Raw genomic sequence first — 16,651 nt, 5'->3', positions numbered from 1 at the left:
AAAACGTTTAAAAAAAAAACAAAAACAAAACAATCGTCTTGCCCCGCAGACTCTTCTGGCGTAAGAACGGGGGGGGGGGGTGGTGGAGGAGGAGGAGGAGGGGGGTAGTCGCCTCTCCTGCGGTGGCCCCACCCGCGATGGGGGACTTGGCGGGAGGACCCGGAGGCCCCCCCCCCCCCCCCATCTGGACCCGGCCGCTGGCTCCACCGCCGCCACCTCCAGAGCCCGAGGGGTTGTGTTTCTCGTACGAAACGACGAACACACGAACACAGCCATTGTGTCGCCGGCCTCGGAGCGCCGGTTCATCTGTTGACTCGCTTTTTCCTCCCCTCACAGGAAAACGCAGACACGCGACAAAAACCCCCACGGTTGTGTGAAACGCGTAACTCTGTAGCATTAACCTGCCTGTAAAGCTATCCCAAACTATAATTTTAATTGACTCTTGGTCGCACCTGCTTTGCTCACCGGCAGTGAAGAACACTTATCGCAAAGACTGAAATTTTGAAAGGGCCACTGCGCACACTCATAGACTCGCTGACTTGTAGCCGTAACGCCTCTAAAGCAGCGGCGGTTGCTGCGTCTCTAGTGCCGCAGAGGAGGAAGCGGCGGTTACTTTCGCCTTTTTGGCGTGCAAACTGTTAAGCGTCCGCATTAAAAAGGGCAAGAGAAGTAGTCACGATCACCTCAAACCCAGCATCAAGATCACCACCGATTCATTTGTGGCGGCTGAACGCTTAGGCGAGACGTCACACTAAAGGTCCTAAGCGTTCCCCGCTCGCTCCACTGACTCTGTCCTGATTGACTGAACTGTGGGCTCGCGGACTTAGCTCAGGCAGTCTCGTCGCTTGCCGATTCCTCCCTGAACCATTCAACAGGTATAACGAACGAACGTGCATTCACCAAAATTAACATCATGACGTCGTTTCCTCTGAAAATTTCCTGTGGCTCGTGTTGGATGTACGTAGAGATGGTCTCTGTGGTTTAAGTTCCTGAAGGTGCAGATCTATTTGTGTGTGTGTGGGAATTTAAGTGGGCAAGGGCTGCACGTTTGACCACTTCATTTAAAAATAATAATCTCGTCGCATTGTTTAATGATAGACTTTGTTGAATGAGTTGTTCAATCAGCCAGTGGTGCCAAACACCTGTTAATTGTCCTGATCAGGAACATTACCGATTAATTTTATTAATTAGGGTTGCTTACCTCGTTAATTAAATGTAAATGCTGTCGGTATAAGTTTTTCAAGAGGGAAGTGGTGAAACGTGTAGATGTGGGTGCTTGTAAGTGGCGATCGTGAGTCAGTACTAAGAATGCTTGCATTTATGTAGATAATTATAAGTACGATTTTTCTTAAGTTGGCATGTTTTATGTTTTTTTTATTTCACCTTTTATTGCAGCTGGAAAACATCTACCGAGTAATTGCACTTGTTGAGGGATTAATGGTTAAAAAAACTAATTAGAGTCTCAGTTAAAACTGTAAAAACATTTTAAAGGAAGTTTTATCATTCAAGTTGCTAGTGTAATGTGTGAGGGGTATGTGCATGTCTTCTGTTTTAATGGGAGCGGTGACACAGTTGTTAGCGCACTACGTTACGAACCCGGCGACCCGAGTTCGATTCCCACTTGTGACCTATAACTGTGGTGAACATGTGAACTAGTCCTGAGCCTCCCCAAGGTCGACTCGGCCTTAAATGAGTACCTGGTGTGAAGTGTAAGCATCAGCACTGGGGAGACGTAGGCGGCCGGGCGTGGTGTTGGCCACCCACCCTCGTGCGCCGTGCCGGCCTTCATTGGTACTCGCTAAGAGCAATTGCCCCAACAGTCTGTTAAAGGCTACGCGGGGGATTTTTGATGTTTGTGTTTTGTGGCACCGCGTGTTTGCTGTACATCACAATGTGGATAAATGCAGTCACAGTAATCTCTCCCGTGAAGGCGATGTAACATTATGGTACACACTTGTAAGATCCTCTCAGTCATAATTGACAGCCATTTGTTGCAAGAAGGCCTCCCCATGCCAAGTCGGGCATGGGGGGGTTGTATTCCATTGTATGTAAGATCTACTTTCTAAAGAGTCGCGTAAATTGGAGCAAGGGGTAGTCAAACTCACGTTAACGTGTTGCGCTGTTTAACCATCTGTGCTGCAGAGTATTAACTCGTCCCATTAATATTGTCAAAAGAAAAAGTACGAATCGTACAAAGTTAAATCTCCACCTGCTTTTTTTTTTTTTCTCGATGCAGGCAGTTAAAACGAAAATGTTGTCTGGGCTGAAACGTAGCCGTGCTTGAGTTTTAATTTTGTGACGGGCTGCACCAAGCGCGGACGATAGATTACCGCTGCGATCGCCCGGCCAAGGCATGCATTGCCTGTCGACTAATCTCAGAATCGGAATTTCTATTTATTCTGGAGGAATCCGATGAGTTGTAAAGCTCTTTTCCATGACATGTCTCTTCCCTCTACGAGGGCTAGCGAGAACCCCCTCCACACCCCCCTTTGCCGCGTTTGTGTTTTTCGCCTTTGCCGAGTGCCGTGCCGACTGTTGTTTGCAGCCAAACGGGCAAGAAACTCATGTCGAAGTGCCGCATGTTAATCCAGGAGAACCAGGAGTTGGGTCGGCAGCTGTCGCAGGGGCGCGTTGCGCAGCTCGAAGCCGAGCTGGCGCTCCAGAAGAAGTACAGCCAGGAGCTCAAGAGCGGCCAGGACGGTGGGTGGGGGGGGTGGGTTGGCGAGCGTTTTGAGCTATGGTTATGGTCTTGTGAACGGAGTGGCCCCGTGCGACCGGGAGTTCTCGCTAGCTTGGGTTGGTTTTTGCGCTCAACATCCGAGAGCCAGTTGCTGGTCGATTTTCCGCGTGTCCGTGAAGATTGTGGGGTCACGGTTCGGTTGGTGTGAACTGATTGTTTTTGGTCTCGTCAGTACTTTCTCACAGTTTGCTCCGTGTGAATATCGAACTTCACCGTACGTAGCCAACCGTGCTAATCTAAGGTGTTCCACGAGTCTTAAAAGTTACATTTGTTCATAATTTGGTTACACTACAAATTGTTTGCATGTGTAAATGAACGAATTCATGCTTTTTAATGATTGACCCATGAAATGTTGCATGCTTACCATACGGGCACAGTGGCCTGGGCACATGTGGATGTGTCTACTGTCGTTAGCTTGCGTGTGTTGTATGTGTGTGGTTGAGCCACTGACCCACACTGTCTCTCGGCTTCAATGTTAAGTCACCGATGGTGCTCGCGTTCACGACGAGGCTTGTGTCTTTTTGGCACGCCGCTCACGTACGTGTGTTGGTGTAACGCGCGCGCAGAGCTCAACGACTTCATCATCCAGCTGGATGAGGAAGTGGAGGGCATGCAGAGCACCATCCTGGTGCTGCAGCAGCAGCTCAAAGAGGCACGGCACAAGTTGCAGCAGGTGTCCGCGCCTGCGCCCGGCACCGGCGGGCCAACGACCCACGGCCCAGCCGCCTGTCAGAGCCCGCTGACCACCGCCGCCGCCGCCTCCTCCTCCGCTGCGGACGGTCCGTCCCCCACGCCGCCGCCGCCTCCGCCACCCAACGCAACTGCGGCCCGCGCGCCGTCGGAGTCGCGCTCCAGCCCCGGGCGCTCGCCGGCGCGGCTCTCGGAAGCCAGCGCCCACGGGGCCTCCGACGCCGACAGAGACTTCTCTCCGCCGCCCTCCCCGGATGACGGCTCCGGCTGCGCCGGCGGCTCGTCGGACCGGGCCGGGGAGCTGCGTTCGTGCTCTCCGGCCGAGGGGACGTCCTCGCGCGAGCCCGGCGGCAGCGGCGGCGGCGGCGGCGCCGGCGGGGGTGCCGGTCGGATGGAGACGGAGTGCGCCGAGAGCCCTGGAGAGGGCGGCGGCGGCGACAGCCGCGTAGCGTCGGCGGAGCATCCGTCGGCGTCGCCGGACACGGCGAGCGGGCCCCAGCAGTCGCCGGAGCAGTCGAACGGCGTGTGCGTCGCCAGCAGCAGCACGGCGGCGCGGCCCCGCTCGGCCGACAGCGCCGGCGGCGCCACGGAGCCCGCGGCCTCCTCGCCGCTTGACAAGGAGGAGGACGACGACGACGATGACGACGACGACGAGGAGGAGGAGGACATGGAGACGGGCGGCGCCGGGAGCGTGCGTGGGAACCACCTGGCGGAGGAGCGCGGGGGGCGGCGTGAGCAGCAGCGGCGGCGTGGTGAAGGGGTACGAGGACATCGACTCCCCCGTCGGGAGCGACTCTCCGCGGAGCGGCCCGGCTTCCCCCAAGCCGGCGGGGACCGCGGGTGCCGGAGGGGTGGAGGCGGACACGGCGGGCGGGGCGACGCTCAACGGCTTCGAGCACCCGTCGGACACGGACTCGGACGACGATGACGACGACGATGAGGAGGATGACGATGACGAGGGATCGAGCTGATTGAGCCTTGGCGCCACGGGGGGTAAACGGCGCATCCCCCACTCCTATCACCCCTTGTACAGGAAAAAAAAAGATACGTTACAAAGCACGCTTCTAAATATTGTTGGCGAGGAGACGGATGTTGCGAGCGTTGGTTCGCGTACGGCGTTCTCCCGTTGCCGCGCAGACTCCGTGATGATTGCGGCGGTGCGAGGTCGTGTCTGCGCCCGTAGACCGTTTGGTTCTCCAGTGGAAATTGCTCGTGGCTTGCCAAGCTGAGTCAAGTTAAGTGAGCGGGCTTCACCTGCTTTTTAATTTGGTGCCGCGGTGGAGAGATGTTAAATACCTCGCCTGGTATATAAGAGGTCGTGGGTTCGATCCCGACCCTGACGCTTGTATACTTGGAGTTTGCATGTTCTCCCCCTGGTCACCTGGATTTTTCTCTGGGTCCTCCGGCTTTTCCCTCCACATTTAGAAACATGCGTTTAGATTATTTGGCTGAAATACATTTCCACATGATAAGCCACTTCGTTGAGCTATCATTTGTGGCCAGGTCGCTTATGAACAAGAGCTATATAGCTCAGTGGGCCATGCCTGGTCAAATAAAGTAAAACTAAATTTCTGTTTATATTTTGTTAATTTATGTAACCCGCACGGAGATCGTTTGCGCTGGCAGAGCGCGAACGATCTGATTTTAAGCGCGAGCCCTTCGGCGAGTACACCATCGTGGTAGCTGCCAACGTGCAACATCACGACCTTAACGACGTAGCATTTTGTAATTTTAATTCTTTTTTTAATTAAACCCACGCTGCCACTGATGGTGGGTTGAGGTGGGCCCTGCAGGGCACGCGGGCGGGTCTGGTGTCACGGGCAGAAGTGCCCGCTACACAGGCAGAGAAGAAGCCTTCTCGGACACAAACACACACGCGTGCACACACAGCAGAGAAACCCACAGTCTAACCGTTGTGTTTGCGTTTTTATTGTCCCACCGTTTGAAATGAACGCGTGGAAGGGCGGTGGTTTAACGAGCGTTTGTGGAGGGTGAAGCCGGTGGGTTGTGGTGAATTGGTGTCATCCGAGGTGGAGTGAAATTCGGGGGCGGTGGGACCGCCATGGGTGGTGGTGTTAACCGTGGCTTCTTCTGATAAGAGGGCGCCTTTGATTACCGTCATGAAAACTGGCGGCAGTTGGCGTGAGAAGGTGTTGCCTTTCTGCTCAGCGTGTCACGATTCATCACGTACAGTCGATTCTTTACACTCCCGATGCATGCATCGAATTGTGTAGGGATTTATGTGTTTGATGCAAACTATATGCCGATGAGAACTATATGCCGATATACCTTTAGGGCACAACGACAACTGGACAGTACAAATGAGACGAAACATTGTAACAAATCCTCGTTTAACAACAATTCTTCGAATCTCTCGGGTGGTGATGAATCAATATAGGCGTAACTGATGTGACGTTATTGAAAGCGATCTCCTTCCTTGAACACAACCATGCCCCTAACTGTGATTGTTCCAATTGAGAATCATTGGCGTGCCCCCCCCCCCCCCCCCTGTTAATAAATGCAGTTACCCATGTTAATAACGGAACACCGAGGGACGCGGCATCTGCATCACCTGCTGTTCACGCCAACATGTTTAATGACCCGTTTTTTCCTGCGCCCTTGCGGGCTGCTCAGTCGTCGCCCCCACGTCCCGCATTTGCAGACACGGTCGTTCTGAGCAAGTTGATCGAGGTGCCAGGCGGTTGCCCAGAGCTGGCGACGCTTCACAGCGCTCGGCGACGGTGCGACTGAAAGATATTACTGGTGGTGTAGGATTTTCCAACTCTCCGTTGGTACACGTTGTCGTCTGGTGTGTGTGCGCGCGCGCGCCGTCATCGTCATCCTTTGATTAACGTGCTCGTGACCTGCAAAGTGTAGGGCTCGCTGGTCAAGGCATAGTCGGAGTTGGGCGGCAAGCCACGAAACCAGTTGGTAATACCCCACCTCCGTAGGTTGTTGTCAACGTTGGCAGGAATACAAGTTGTTTGGCACGGGTGCCACTTGCACTGTTGTTACCTTTGATGGTTTGAAATTGGGACGGGGACCGTCTTTTTGTTTGGCGGCAGCGCCGGTTTTCACGGCTTCTTGTGACCACCTTGGGTGCCCCTTTTTCCCCCCAAAGTGTACCCGTGGGACGTGTCCGTGCCCTAGATCCATGCCTGCTGCGGCGGGGGTCTTGCTGGCCGCAGTTTGTGTATATTGGGGTGCACTTTGTTAATACGCATCAGATCAGCCCCGATATTTAACCCCGAGTGGCTCGCAATGATTAGGTGCGCACGTGTTATTTTCTGACAAATGACCAAAATAAAAAACATGCGTGTGCTTTTTTTTTGTATTCTACACCCGAAGTCATCTTTGTGCTTTTGCCTGCAAGCTGATTGCGTAAGTGTGCGTGTGTGGAATCCCCGGTGCGTGTGAATTAACGCGAGACCGATGATATTTACATATGGAAAAGAGTCCTTGCCCGTAAGATTGGCAGTTGATCAGCATTATTTCAAGCAAGCTTCACTCTTGCTGGTGAGACGTTGCATGTCAAAACCGGCCCAGAGATGGTATTAACACATTCCTGCGGAGGGAGCTGGTAGGAACGTTGGGTTGCTCAGTCAATGGCCAGGGTCAACGGCGGCGTGGTGTATTCCGCAAATATGCCCGACTGAGGGCGGGCACAAGCCGGCGTGAGTAGGTTAAACGTTGAGTTTTATAAGGGCACCACGGGGTGAGCAGCTCCTCCCCACCCAGCCCCTCCCCACCCAGTCCCACCCTCCCCACCCAGCCCCTCCCTGCACGACGGACGGACACAATAATCCCCTATGGGCTGGTGTAACCAGGAGATTCCTACCAGTAAAAGTACTGCTATATAAAGCATTCCGAGAATGCCATGCGGCTGATTGGTTGTGTCAAACATTGTTTATTTTTAACGTCGAGACGGATATGAGCAGGAGACTTTGCCCCTTAAATTAATTACACACGGGCGAGTGGCTTTGCTAAATCTGGCAATCATTAAAATTCCCGAATCGTCGCTGCAAGGATGCGTTATAGATTGTCATCGCGTTACTGGCCGAGTTCGTACAGCTATCCAGTCGGCAGTGATCGTTGAGGCAGGCAAGACTCGTCGAATCTGCGGGTAAAATTAAGCTTCACACCCCCCCACCCCTTACCAGACATGCACCCTCTGTAGATTCCACATTTTTTTCTTCTCTTTTTTCTTCTTTTTTCTTCTTTTTTCTTTCCTCTTGGTTCTTTCGGTAAAGTCACGTAGAAGGGAAGTAATAAAAGAATAAAAATAAAACAATAAAATAATTCTCACGACGTTTCGGCCACAACGCAAGCAGCCGTCCTCAGGTGAAGAATGAAACACCACCAAGCTTGGAGCGTATATTTAAGCTGGTTTGGAGGGGGGAAGAAGAGCGCCTTGACAAAATAATTTGCATATCAAACATTTAGCATATTTATGGCAAATGCGTAGGAGTTGGGCGGGGGGTTTATTATTGTATTACTTCCCTTCTACGTGACTTTACCGAAAGAACCAAGAAGATGAATCCTTGCAGTCACGAAAGCTTCAAATCTAGAATCAAAGAATCCTATTGCACCGCCACGGCAACCAAACAGCCGCCTCAAACCAACCTCGACAGTGGCTTCACCTGGGAGACCCAAGCCAATGTGGCCCAATAGCGCCGCACGTATCTCATCATCCGCCTCCGTTAATGGTCAACGCGCTTCGACACAAAATTCCCTCCCGGGTGAGGGCAGGCAACAGCTTGTGAAAGAAAAAATAAGCTCGTGAACTCTTGCCCCCACGTGCCCCTTATCGCGCGTCCCCTCGTTTGACCTTCACGTCTTAGTTCAGTTGGGCAAGATTGGGTGGTTACAGCTAAAATAAGTATAACCAGTGAAAACAAAGTTTTTCACTATAAATCCTTTATATGCGTGGCGGCTAGAGTCCTCTCGTCCTCTGGCTTGAGATGGCTTGCCACCTATGGGTCAGATGATTGCAGTATTAAACAATTGGTAATTAAATATTTAATTTGTTTTCCCTAAACAGTGTAAAATTTTGGAGAAAAAAAATTTCACGAACATTAATTGTCTCGCACAACGAGTCTGTGTGCAATCACGGGAAGTGGGTTAAAAAACGACCGAAAGGTTTGCACGGTCGTAAGCAAGCAAGCACGCAAGCAAGCAAGCACGCAAGCAAGCAAGCACGCAAGCAAGCAAGCGAACTTAATATAAAAAAATTAAAAAGAGGAGCCAGCTCGTTGGCCTTCAGTCTTCACTGGTTCTTCATCTTGGCTTGATCGAACTGCCTCTCTGCGCTCCGGCTCCCACCTTTTATACGATTTCCCACCGAGGGGCTGGTTTCTGTGGGATCACACAGGCCCCCCCAGCCCCCTCCCCATCAAGAGGCCCTGGGCGTACATCACACAACTGCCCAGAACAGGTGAGTACCGCTTCCCATAGAGGGGTGAGATCACACACGTCACACAGCCCCCCTGCCCTCAGGAAGCCTGGCCAGAGATGACACGGTCACCCTGCACCGGTAAGTATTGTAAGTCGGCCGGTTTGGCGTGTGTGTGCATCAATACCACCACCACCACCATCACACAGGTAAGACTCCGCCAGAGGGACACTTCTCATATCTGCAACGAGTGCATCTTTTGCCACCAAGAAAATCCACCGCTTGCTTTGGGCGTCATATCCCTAACCGCTGCCAAACAACAAACACAAGCCACACAAACCCACCCACTGCAGCCCTGTGCAAAGGAACGAGCTCCCAAAGCCATCCCCACGCTACGCGATGACTTTGCAATAAAACTGGCATTTAAAGGCGCCCTGTGCTGCAACGAGCTCTCAAAGCCCTCCACGCTACACGATGACATTGCAAAAAAAAAATTTACCCGTAAAAACAAAGTTTTTCACTATAAATCCTTTATATGCGTGGCATCGGTTTTATTTTATTATTCATTTCTGTTTTTCTTGAGTAAAAGTTTCGTTTTTATCACATTGGTATTTTAAATTAAATATGAAATTTGTATTTCCTAAAAAGTGGAAAATTTTGGAAACATTTTTTCACGAAAATAAATTGCCACGCACAACGAGTCTGTGTGCAAAATGTCGTCAGCTCGATTGGATCACGGGAAGTGGGTTAAAAAACGACCGAAATATTTGCACGGTCGTAAGCGCGCAAGCAAGCAAGCAAGTGAACTTAATATAAAGGATTTAAAAACTGCCCGGTCAAAGCAAAGGTGACGCCGTGACGGGCCGCGAGGCGACGTCCCTATTGCATCCGTCTCTCGTTACCTGGACGAGATCAAAACTTGGTCCAATGGCTGATGGGGCTTTCAGACGTCAGGCACCACCTTTGTGCAAATTGTCTTGCCCCAAACAGTCCGTTAGGAGCAACTCCGTCGGTCGGATTTGTAGGGCTCGTCTGAAAACCACGTGAATTGTCTCATGCGTGTCCGTCTGTTTTTGCTTCTTGGTTTGAGTATGAAGGGTTTTTATGCTTACGGGAGTGTGTTGTTAAAGCGCCGTGACGCCTTGTGTGAATGGCGCTGTATATGCACACAGCTGAGTTTTACTTTGCTATGTTTTGGACAATTCACGAATCCGTCCGTGCGTTACCACACCGACGACAATTGCCGAACATGAGTTACCAAGAACATAAAAGGAGAACAAGTAAAAGGTGCTACCTGAACAACACATCCCAATAGCTGATAACAATTGTGTTGACATCGCTTGGAGACAATTAAAAACAATAACAAAAACGTCCAAGGGACCGGCATCAGTGTATCCGGACCAGGCAGCTGATCTCCGATCTCCATACTGCACGCAGCACCCTGCCGTTATCACAACTGCTGTGTTTTTTTAAAGTTTGGCTGGCTGACTTGCCTGACTGACTGGGACGAACGGAACGGCCACGTCCGAAACGCGTTCGCGTTGCTCGTTATCGCTAAATAGGCCCCCTCGCAATACGTAAGGCGAGCCGCAGAGAGAGAGAGCGTCCAATGTTCGAATTGCTCTCACCTCTCAACGCTGCCGTGCAGCAGCTGTTCACACATTTCCCAATGGCGTGGCTGTTGTGATTTCAGAGCGATTGTATCAGCCGGGCCAGGTGACGCAAGACTTTGGCAAACTCCGTCTCACATTTTCCCCCTCCCTCCTTCCTGCCAAGCAATGTATCATTACTGGAGGGGAGAAGGCACGACACAGTCAATGTTCAACAAACTCTCAAAGTCTTCTTGGTTCTTTCGGTAAAGTCACGTAGAAGGGAAATAATAAAATAATAAAATAAAACATTATAAAATAATTCTCACGACGTTTCGGCCACAACGCAAGCAGCCGTCCTCAGACGCTGTCTCCCCGACAGACCTGGTCTTCACCTGAGGACGGCTGCTTGCGTTGTGGCCGAAACGTCGTGAGAATTATTTTATTATGTTTTATTTTTATTATTTTATTATGTTTTTATTTTTTTATTTCCCTTCTACGTGACTTTACCGAAAGAACCAAGAAGATGAATCCCTGCAGTCACGAAATCTTTAAATCAAAATTATTAACTTTGTTATTTTACAGGAAGAGGATGTCTCCTCAACTCGGGCTTGTCGCCTGATGATGCTGGTGGTTGTTGTTGTTGTTCTTCTCGTTGTAATTACCGGCGAGCACGTTATTAGGTACTCGACTTGTAAATGTTGTGGCGGGTTTTCTCTCCAACACACAACCGGTGTGCTGAACTCGTAACGAATCGGCACGTTTTGGCTACGTGACAAATATTGCCAATTGGCTGTGTCGGGTTGCGGCGGATTCAGGTGGAGAACAGGTCTGCCTTCTCGACAGATCTGTTCTCCACCTGAAGACGGCTGCTTGCGTTGTGGAGAACAGGTCTGTCGAGAAGGCAAACTGCTGCTTGCGTTGTGGTCGAAACGTAGTGAGAATGATTTTATTATGTTTTATTTTTATTATTTTATTATTTTCCTTCTACGTGACTTTACCGAAAGAACCAAGAAGAAAAAAGTTAAGAATTGAAGGATAACCGAGGCCTTCATTCCACACCCCAAGTCCCCGGCCTTGCCGTGGGGACTGCCTCATCCTCATTCTGCCTACCTAACCCACTCTTTTTGTGTCAAGAGTTTAACTATTTAAAAAAAGCACTGTGCTCTTTGTAACTATTTTTTTTGTATGGCAGAAGCGACCTGGCTGTCGAAAACGATTGGTCAACGAAGTGGCCTTTTCATCGTTTGTGGGGATTTATAGTAGATCCCAAATCATTATCGAGACACTTACGTTCATTATAAATTGTGGAGGGTAAAATAAAAACCCGGAGGACTCAAATAAAAATGCACGAGACCACGCGGAGAGAGAGAAAGAGACGCAAACTCCAAATTTACAACAGCCGTCGGCCTGGACTGAACCCATGACCTTTTGCATACCAGGTGAGGTAGATACGATCTCGCTTTAGCCCTCCCTCCCTACATCCCTGCCCCCCTTCCTCCACCCCTCCCTCCATCATTCCATCAATCCATTCAATCATCCCTTCCTCTCTCCACCTATCCATCTCTCTCGAGCAAATGAAAAAATACAATCACTTTACTATGCAAGTAAAAAAAAATTGTGCTTTAATATTTGTTTTATTATTTCATTTCGGGCCGGTTTTATAACATACTAGCGGGAAGTACCCGGCGTTGCGCGGGCGAAAGATATATTTTAAAACTTCTCTTAAAAACATTACATCTACATACACAGATACTAAGCTATTGTGAAAGGCCGGTGGGCCGTTTGTCCATTTCTCCACCAACAAATTCATAAGAGGCTTGCAGAAGTGCTAAAAAAATTCGATTTAAAGCTTTCGTGACTGCAGGGATTCATCTTCTTGGTTCTTTAGGGAAAGTCAAGTAGAATGGAAATAATAAAATAATAAAAATAAACCAATAAAATAATTCTCACGACGTTTCGGCCACAACGCAACAGACCTGTTCTCCACCTGAGGACGGCTGCTTGCGTTGTGGCCGAAACGTCGTGAGAATTATTTTATTATGTTTTATTTTTATTATTTCCATTCTACCTGACTTTACCGAAAGAACCAAGAAGATGAAGTACAAAAAGTTATAGAAAGTGGGTGGTGGGGGGGGGTAATTAGTTGATCTAATAGGTTGGCCCCGCACCAGCTTAATCCGGCACTGCCCCCCCCCCACCATGGACCATGATGATGATGATGCCACAATCAATAACCTCCCTGTGTCACCTTCTTGACACGTGAGCGCACTCCGGCAGGCCGTGAGAGACACACAGAGAGAGAGGGGAGGAGGGGCCAGAGTTAAGCAACGCCGATTGCCCTCCAGGCAGCTGACAGCATCCCTGACCCTCGCTTCCACAAGCCAGAAGCGAAGTCTCTGCCCACACTCCGTCGTCTCAGTACTGTCTGCGAAGTCGGCTGCTGCTGCTGCTGTTGTTGCTGCTGTAGCTTCTATAGCTGCTGTTGCTGCTGTTGCTGCTGTTGCTGCTGTTGCTGCTGTTGTTGCTGCTGCTGCTGCTGCTGTTGCTGCTGCTGTAGCTGCTGTTGCTGCTGCTGTAGCTGCTGTTGCTGCTGTTGCTGCTGTAGCTGTTGCTGCTGTTGCTGCTGCTGCTGTTGTTGCTGCTGTTGTTGTTGTTGTTGCTGCTGCTGTTGCTGCTGTAGCTGCTGTTGTTGCTGCTGCTGCTGTAGCTGTTGTTGCTGCTGCTGTTGCTGCTGTTGCTGCTGCTGCTGCTATGGCTGCTCCACACTTGGAAGTCAAGACTAGTGCCATGATCGAAGCGTTCAACAACGTGATGGAGGAGTCGGAGAAGTTACCCGAAGACAAGAAGCTGTCCGTGGTGGACGGAATCAAGTACCCGAGTTTGCTGCAGGCAGACACTCTGAAGCTGCTGCCCGGCTTCGTGGCGCGGCCAGACGACATCCTGCTGGTCACCTATCCCAAGAGTGGTACGTGGGTGCCTGTGTGGGTCTGTGTGTGGGGTGTGTGTGTGTCTGTGTGGATGTGGGTGTCTGTGTGTGTCTGTGTGTGTCTGTGTGTGTTTGTGTGTGTGTCTGTGTGTGTCTGTGTGTGTCTGTGTGGATGTGTGTGTCTGTGTGGATGTGTGTGTCTGTGTGTGGGTGTCTGTGTGTGTCTGTGTGTCTGTGTGGGTGTGTGTGTGTGTCTGTGTGTCTGCGTGGGTGTGTGTGTGTGTGTGTCTGTGTGGGTGTCTGTGTGGGTGTCTGTGTGGGTGTCTGTGTGGATGTGTGTGTGTCTGTGTGGGTGTCTGTGTGGGTGTCTGTGTGGATGTGTGTGTGTGTCTGTGTAGGTGTCTGTGTGTGTGTCTGTGTGTGTGTTTGTGTGTGTGTGTCTGTGTGTCTCTATGGGTGTGTGACTGTGTGTCTGTGTGGGTCTCTATGTGTGTATGTCTGTGTGGGTGTCTGTGTGGGTGTCTGTGTGGGTGTCTGTGTGTGTGTCTGTGTGTTCGTGTGTGTGTCTGTGTGTCTCTATGGGTGTGTGACTGTGTGTCTGTGTGGGTCTCTATGTGTCTGTGTGTCTGTGTGTGTGTCTATACTATGTGTGTCTCTAGTGGGAAGCGGTAGTGTAGTGGTTAGCGCTAGGCTGCGCTACGAACCTGGGGACCTGGGTTAGATTCCCGCTCACGGCCAACACCAGTGACGATTTTCTGAACCAGAAATGGGCCTCTCCTAGGTCGACTCAGCCTCCAATGAGCACCTTGTGCGGTGTGGAGTGAACATCGCCACTGGGGAGACAAAGGCGGTCGGGCGTGGTGCTGGCCACCCACCCCATCGTGTACCGTTCTGGCCTTCATAGGTGCTCGCTAACAGCACTTGCCCCTACAGTCTGTTAAGGCTATACGGGGGGTCTTTTCCTTGTATGTGTGTGTCTGTGTGTGTCCTGGCGAAGAGCACTTGCCCCAGCAAATCTGTTGAGGCTATACAAGGGGGGGGGGGGGTTCTTTGTCTCTGTTCTCTGTTGCTGACTTACATGAATGCTGCTCGCTACCAGCACTTGCCCCAGCAGTTGTCTCGAGGCTATGCGGGGCACCTTTGTCTTTGCGACCCAGGCTGCAACTGGGTGTCGCGCCTGCTGCAGAACATGATGTACATGGCTCACCCGGCCCTGGAGGAAGCGATGAAGGGACACGCTCACCTGCCCCTCCTGGAGTTCGGGCCTCCAGGAAAGATGAAGGTGATGGAGGGGTCATGGAGGGGTCATGGAGGGGTGGGGGAGAGATGTTAACTACCTCGCCCGGTGTGCAGGAGGTCGTGGCTTCGATCCCGACCTTGACACCTGCTGCTGTATATTTGGAGTTTGCGTGTCTCTCTCTCTCTCATCATCATCACGGTGGCTAGGGGATGTTAACTACCTCGCCTGGTGTGCAGGAGGTCGTGGCTTCGATCCCGACCCTGACGCCTGCTGCTGTATATTTGGAGTTTGCGTGTCTCTCTCTCTCATCATCATCACGGTGGCTAGGAGATGTTAACTACCTCGCCTGGTGTGCAGGAGGTCGTGGCTTCGATCCCGACCTTGACGCCTGCTGCTGTATATTTGGAGTTTGCGTGTCTTGTGGGGGCCGTTGGCCCCCGGGGTCCCTCCCGCCTGCATCCCCTATTCCGTTTACGTTACCCCACCTCCCTATTACTCGCTACGGTTTCGCCGGCATTCGAACGCGACGCCCCTACTGTTACAGCCTCGCGCCGCGCTCCCACGCTGCGAGCATACGTGCGCACATCATCGTCAATCAAACGCCGTGCTCGCAGTATAGCCCTGTGCGGCACGTTACCAATGCGCATCCGTATCCGACATGTAACGAACGTATGCACACACACACACGCCGCTCCGTGCACTCCAACTCCACACCAACTACGCAAGTTATGATCGCGCACCTGTATCACACACGGAGTGAACACACGCGACACCCACTCTTGCGCCGCTCTGCGCAGCGCTCGCCGTCTGCTGGCCGCTTGCGTTATGATCGCGCACCTGGGGTACGCCTATTACGCACGCCGCGAGCTTACGCACACACAGTACCACACGCGTTCCCCCACGCAACCCGCGCGCTCAGCTCCGCGCAGCGCTCACTCACGTGGCGAACCACGGTGCACACAGCGCACCCACACGCTCACACCGCACGACAAGATCACGCGAGACCACGCTTCGCTATTAATGATTTATTATATGCTACCTGCGAATTGATGTTTAATCAGTGAGTCGACGAGGCTGGCCTATTCCACTAAACCTGTACCTATTCCCTATTTATCGGCTTACGACACCCTACTTCACCTCCCCACTCACTGTTTGGTGCCCGCGGAGGTTCGCTGCTCTCTGCGCTAACAGCGTACCTCGATGCGTCGCACGGACGTCCGGGTCGCTGGCTGGAAGTCCTGCTGGTCCGCTGGCCTGGAGAGAAGGGAGCTATTTTCCCTCTGCGCCCCTCTATTTATCCTCCCTACCTTCAAGGGGATGCTGCGCTAAACAATGGGCTCGCGATCCTCTGGCACGCGCACGGCGGTTCTGGGTGCTGTTGATATGCTAATCAGTGTGCCGCGTGCAAGGCGTAAATCCTACTTAATCCCTTACCCTCCCTAACAATGGGGCCTGCGCGCTCAAGCGCAATTATCCCAACCCTCCATGACTATGCGCAACAGCCCCTGTGACCCCGCTATTCATGCTGTCCCGTGCCTCCCCTGCTCGCCCCGTCGACCCGTGGGAGTGTGTGTGGGGGGAAATGCGCCTCAACCGCGGTGGCCGAATGCCCCACGCCACGACCTACCATATTAAGGCCGGCCGCAGCGCCGCGGTGCCACGTAGCACGGGGAGGTCATCCAATTCCCTGATCGCCGGAAACCGTGAGAATTAATCCCGATAAGGGCCTCTCGGATAAAAACCGGTCGATCAGGTGACCTTCCCTTCCAGCTCTATGGGGGGGGGAATGCGTGCGGGTGTGTGCTTATGTGGGGCGGGTGATGGGGGGCAGTGCGGTGGGGGAAGCCGGGCGGCTCCCTGGTTCGGCAGAGCGGCCCCGTCGTTGTGGCACCACATAGCCCCCCGGGGTGCCAGTCCCCGTCCCGGGTTGACTGGAGCACCTCGCCTGGGTTGCCCCCACGAGGTATCGCCGCGGGGTCCGCGGGATTCGCCCGGCCCTTGTGGCTGGCCTCGGGGGTGGCGGCTCCGTCTCCTGGGGCTCCGGCGGTGGTCTCCTCCTCCATTCCAACGG

The 16,651-nt window shown here is 52.2% G+C and overlaps 2 pseudogenes; both read left to right on the top strand.

Annotated features, from left to right (window-relative positions):
• The first annotated feature begins 27 nt into the window (after positions 1–27).
• Positions 28–6,742, top strand: LOC133357086 (pre-mRNA-splicing regulator WTAP-like; annotated as a pseudogene).
• A 5,878-nt stretch (positions 6,743–12,620) lies between these two features.
• Positions 12,621–16,651, top strand: part of LOC133357078 (sulfotransferase 6B1-like) — a 32,411-nt pseudogene continuing 28,380 nt past the window's right edge.

Source organism: Lethenteron reissneri, chromosome 56, assembly GCF_015708825.2.
Source record: "Lethenteron reissneri isolate LAM-NWPU_2019-01 chromosome 56, ASM1570882v1, whole genome shotgun sequence".
Classification (NCBI taxonomy): domain Eukaryota; kingdom Metazoa; phylum Chordata; class Hyperoartia; order Petromyzontiformes; family Petromyzontidae; genus Lethenteron; species Lethenteron reissneri.
The sequence above is the reverse complement of the archived record's forward strand: the minus strand, read 5'-3'. Positions and strand labels throughout refer to the sequence as shown.